The sequence below is a fragment of the Ricinus communis genome, chromosome 7 (assembly GCF_019578655.1).
Source record: "Ricinus communis isolate WT05 ecotype wild-type chromosome 7, ASM1957865v1, whole genome shotgun sequence".
NCBI classification, from domain to species: Eukaryota; Viridiplantae; Streptophyta; class Magnoliopsida; order Malpighiales; family Euphorbiaceae; genus Ricinus; species Ricinus communis.
In genome coordinates, this window is record NC_063262.1 from 20,971,478 (window position 1) to 20,977,477 (window position 6,000).

Here is a 6,000-nt window from a genome sequence, read left to right on the forward strand (position 1 = left end):
TCATTCTAGAGAAGAAAAAAAAAAAGATATTTACAGCTTTTGCTATAGTATCACGTTAATGTAAATTCATGCTCAATGCTACCTATAATAATATATGTTAAATGTATTCATATTCTAAATTTGAAAGAGAAAATCAAGTCTATATTATTAGATGTTATTTTAATAACTTTTTATATAAAATATAACACTTATTGGTAATGTTATGCACATCAGTTTATTTATTCGTGAAGTATTAATATATACTTAATAGTTTGAATGTAACTATTAATATAACTTCAATTATACGTAATCACATTTTTACCATTTTATAATATTTTATGATTTTATATTTATTTAAAGATGGTATTATGTATCAAAGCGTTAGTTATAGTGGTGGGCATATTAATATTGTTTGTTAATGAGTTTATAAACACAATTAATTATGATAAACTATTAAATAATTTTCATCAATTATTATTCTACCATAATTACGGTAATATGGTGAAGTATTTGGTCATGAGAATTGAATCAATCGAGAATAGTTAAACATGGATTACATTGATTATAGCATGGTGAAAAATAGAAAGTAAAATTTTAATAATAAAAATGATTATATCTTTTTATTACCTCGATTAAGGAACGATGAAATATTTATTTGTGAGAATTGAATCAATTGAGAATGGTTAGACATGGATTACATTGATTATAGCATGGTGAAAAATAGTAAGTGAAATTTTAATAATAAAAATGATTATATCTTTTTATTACCTTATGGGTCCAAATTATATATAGATATTTAAGGGTATTTTAAAACTTTAATGATATATTTCTATATATAAAATGGTGAAAATATGTGATTTTGCCTCACTTAAGCTTAATTGTCTATTTTCAGGAATATTAGCAAAAAGAGAAAATATGGAGCTAAAAGAAGCTTAATGGGACATATTCGTGTCAAGGCCTAAGATTAAGACGTATGGACTGCTAATTATAAGGCCCAAGGGATATTTTAGTCATTTTGTATAATTATTAGGATTTATATTAAGAGTTATTTATGAGATAGTATTTGGTGGAGATTAAGATACTTAAAGTTTTATATATTAGATAGATTTATATTAGTATACTCATCTCTAGAGAGATTTATTGAGAGGAGGACTCTCCTCTATATAAATCTCTGCAAAACCCTAAAGAGGAGGAGGAAGGAAGAAAGAAGGAGGGGAGTTTTCTCCTACCTGCTCTCTACACCTGCCGCCATTATTCTCTCCATAATTCTTTACAGTTCTTCATAAACACTTTAGTTTTAGTTTTTATTGTTCTTTTAGGATCTAAGGAGATTTTCAAGAAGTGAGACTGAGGACCAATCTTCTTCCTACTTGAAGAAATTCTGGAACTTGAGGGAGCTTTTTTACTTTCTTATTTTTTATCTTTCTATTTAATACCATGATCATTTGGTTAAATATGTTAGGCTAGTTTTCATAAGTGTTTAGTTTAGTCTTTTCACTTTTGTATGAACCTTTTTATTTGTTTATTTAATGAATGATTTCTTTACCTTCATATCTTTATTAGTTTCAGTTATTATTGTTCGTTAACCATCATATTAATTTAGCAATAGTAAATGTTATGAAAATCTTTAGGTTTAAAAGTATTAGAAACATCATCTTTGCTTTAATCTATGTTGGTATAAGAAACTTAAGTTGCATCATTAGCTTGAGTGATTTAGGGAAAAGGCACATCACCATCTCATTCATTAGATCTAGGCTTAAAGTAAAATAAGGAGATTACTAAGTAAATAGCTAGATTAAATACTATTTTTAGCATATAGTTTTAGATCATAAGCATTTGCATTTGCATTGCACTGCATATTTATTTATTGTTTAGTTACTTTACTTTATAAATATCATTCTCTTAAAATATTGATTTATAGTGTTTAGATTTACTTTTATTGTTTTGTGTTGATAATTAGTCTTTATAATAAGTGGCCTCATAGTTCCTTGAGAGATCGACCTCGTGGTGAACTTACCCTTACTATAGGAACGGTTCGTGCACTTGCGAGTACTAAAAAAGACATATCAAGTTTTGGCGCCGTTGCCAGGGAACTGTGTCCAAATTTATTATATTGATTGATTATCAAAAGTGTATTGTGTTTGTTAGTTTATTTTGTGTTTTGTGATTCATTTTGTTTGTGTGTTTTTATTTTGTTTGTGAGTTTTGTAATTTGTTTTATTTATGTGTTTTTATTTTTTTTGTAAATTTTATTTTTAAGTTTTTTTTTTAATCTGAAATTTCCTTTTGTTTTGTATGCGAAGCGAGAAACAACTAGAAGAAGAATCAAAAGAAGAAGTTGAAATCATGGCAAACCCACCAAGAGAAATAGGAGCTGAAAGGCGAATGGCTATGAAAGATTATGCATTGCCTACAATTGGTAACACTACTTCATGCATAGTTCTAGGTGATACATCTAGGAATTATGAACTTAAGAGCATTCATTTTAATATGCTTCCTTCATTTTATGGTATGCCTAGTGAGAATGCATTAACATTCATTAGAGAATTTTATGCCATAGTTCATACTTTCCCATTATCTGGACTTAATGAGGATCAACTAAAAATGAGGTGTTTCCCTTATTCATTGAAAGAAAGAGCAAAGGCTTGGTTAATGACCTTGCCTCCTAATTCTTTGAGAAATTGGAATGAAATTTATCAAAAGTTTATGAGTAGATTTTACTCATAGCAAAAGACCAAAGAATTAAGAGGTGAAATTTCTAATTTTTATCAAGAGAATGTTGAATCTTTTCATGAAGCATGGGATCGCTTCAAATCACTTTTATTGCAATGCCCACACCATGGATTCCCAGTCCCAATAACTAACCAATCATTTTATGATGTGTTGACACACCAATATCAATATATGGTTGATAATGCAGCTGGGGGTGCTATGTTAAAAGGACACCTGATGAGGTTTATGACATCTTTGAGATGTTAGGAGCCAATTCTCAACAAAAGAGTGTAAGGACCAAGAGAATAGAAGTAAATGAAGTGGTAGCTAATAGTGAGATGGTCATGCAATTGGCTGAATTGACTAAGCAAGTTAATATGCATACTTCAACAAAAAACTCACAAAATAATGAGGTATGTGGTATTTGTGGTATTTATGGTCATAGTGCTAACGTTTGTTCATCTTTTGATAATTACAGAGGAAATATATATGATCAAAAAAATTTGATGGATTCTTACCAACCCATGCATCCTATGAATGACCTTTATTCCAACACATATAATACAGGTTGGAGAAACCATCCAAATTTCTCTTGGAAATACAATGACCAAAATCTACCACAATTATTGAGAAATCAAAATCAACCTCATTATCAAGACCAATATTCTCAATCTCAAAGGGACTCCAATCCTTTCCTTTAAGATTAAGAACAAACATTTCAATCTAATGAACAAAGGAAGCCAAGTTTGGAAGAAATACTTCAATCATTTATGATGGCTTCTCATGATAAGATGAAGAGGAATGAGAAAAATGCAGATTTCATTGAGGCTTCACTGAAACGTTTAGAAGCTCAAATGGAACAAATTGTTGAAGAGCTCAATAAAGAGGAAATATCAAGTCAACATGAACAAGCCAATTCCATTACTACTATTAGAAGAGGTGAGGTTGTCGATAATATTGCTTTGGAAACTAAAAGGAATTCTTCTTCTTATGCAGGTACACCTAAAAATGATGGATTAGTGTAAATCAATAAGGAGAGTATGCAAAATGAAGAAAAAGTAGAGCCTAATCTTAGGCTTGAAAAGAAAGAAAATGAAGCATTTTCTGGATCTGAATTTCATAAGGCAGCTCAGCCTTATAGACCACCTATTCCTTTTCTAAACCAACCAAAAGAGAGCACAAAGGATAAATTTTTTTTTGAAAATATTGAGATGCTCTCTAAAGTTAATACTAACTTACCTTTGTTGGATGTTATCAGGAATAAGCCAGCTTATGCAAAAAAATTTTGAAGAGTTGAACACTAGCAAAAGGCGATATACGAACAACAAAAAAGTACAAGTAGCAAGTGTAATGCTTCAACATCAATTGCCCCTTAAGATGAAAGATCCTGGTAGCTTCATCATTAATATTACAATAGGTGACAAAAAGGATACAAAAGTCATGTTAGATTTGCGAGCAAGCATCAATTTGATGCCGTATTCGATGTATGAACTATTTGGCTTGGGAGAGTTGAAGCCTACCACTATATCTCTACAATTTGCAGATAGATCGATAAAATATCTTAGAGGTATAGTGGAAGACTTACTAGTACAAGTAGGTAAGTTAATAATTCCAGTTGATTTTGTAGTACTTGACATGGAAAATACACCAGCAAGGGATAAATAGCAAACCATACTCCTTGGTAGACCTTTTATGGCAACTATTAGAACTATGATTGATGTGCATGATGAAAAACTTACCATGATAGTTTTAGGAGAAACTGTGAAATTTAAAGTGTTTGATTTTATAATTTTATCTCCTAAATCTACTATTGATAAGTGTTCATATAATTATTTAGATTCTCTTGTTTATGAACAATTATATGATGATATTCCATTCTTAATTGACAAGAGTTTTCGTGACACTTTAGATGTTCGCATTAAAAGTATAAAGCCATACTTGAAAGGAATGGCTTATGACGAAGAGGTGGAGTGCGCGGATGAACGTCCGCCATGAGCATAATCAAGAATGTCTAGCTATAGACAATAAACTTAGCAATTGTATTTTTATTTTTATGCATGTAAGTTATTATTATTACTATTTTTTAATTTTTTTTAATTTTTTTAATTTTTTTAATTTTTAATTTTTTAATTTTTTATTTATTTTATGTTTATCTTGTAGGCTTATATTTGATCCCCAAAAAGGCAATATGTCTCCATGAGAAGCAATTAAAGCTCCAATAAAAAAAAAAAAGAAAATTGAGCGAGCCATGTTAAGAATGAATTTTCACACGCGGGCGACACATGCCCGTGTGGCAGAGACAACATGGGCCCGCAGGCTAAGCATGCGGGTCGCGGGATGCTCCGCGAGGAAGCCAGCAGCCAAAGCCACATGCCCGCAAGACAGTGCAAGCGCACGGCGGCGACAGGGCAGTAGCATAGCACGCATGCGAGTGTAAAAAAAACAAAAAAAAATTGAGCAGAAATTAAAATAATTAAATCCAAGAAATTGGGATTAATTATGAATTATTTTTAGTTAAAATACTCTCTTTTAAATTTAAATATATATATATATCTGCTCCAAATAAATAGTCATATCATTGATCTAGGACTTTATTTTAAATTTTATTCTAGAACTTATATTTATTTACTAGGACCTAACTTTTAATTATTTTAGGATTTAGTCTTTTTAGTATGTTTAGGATAATTTATTATTTTTAATTCTTTATTATTATTTTTAATTTTTTATTTCTTTATTTTTTTATAATTATCAATGATGTGTGTTCAAGTGTGCTTCTAAGGTTTGGATGGTGGAGATTAGAATTCAAGTTCATGGCTTACTATGCATTGCAAAATTCTAGGGGAGTATTCTATCTATTTCCTCTCTTTTTGTTCTTTATTTTTCTATATGCAATGACATTGAGGACAATGTCAAATTTAAGTATGGGGGATGGAAATAGAATATTTCTTATGTCATGCCATGAGAATTAGCAACTTTGATGAATCTTTGCAAAATTTTAAATTTTTTCACTCATTTTTTTCTTATTATTCTATATAAGAGTCAATGAAAGAATGCTATTATGTTAAGATTCTTGAACTCTTAAGTTAGTTTTTAATATGTATAAATGTGAACTCATGAGTTATTTGCACTTAATGATCAAGTGTCCATCTTTTGCATATGGACATGATGAGTAGTTTAGCAACATTTGACATATGGGTATTGATTAGAAGTGTATGATTTAGGTTATTATTTTCTTATTACTAAATTGGCTTACTTAAGTTTGTGAGATATGATATGGGCAAATTAAAGATCTAAGTGATATAATTCTAC

General features: G+C 29.8%; 1 non-coding gene across 1 annotated transcript; it reads right to left on the reverse strand.

The window, feature by feature from the left end:
* Nucleotides 1-2,717: 2,717 nt before the first annotated feature.
* Nucleotides 2,718-2,825, reverse strand: LOC125370750. Its single transcript, XR_007216853.1, has one exon. It is a non-coding gene; the product is annotated as a small nucleolar RNA R71 (small nucleolar RNA).
* Between the last annotated feature and the right edge of the window lie 3,175 nt (nt 2,826-6,000).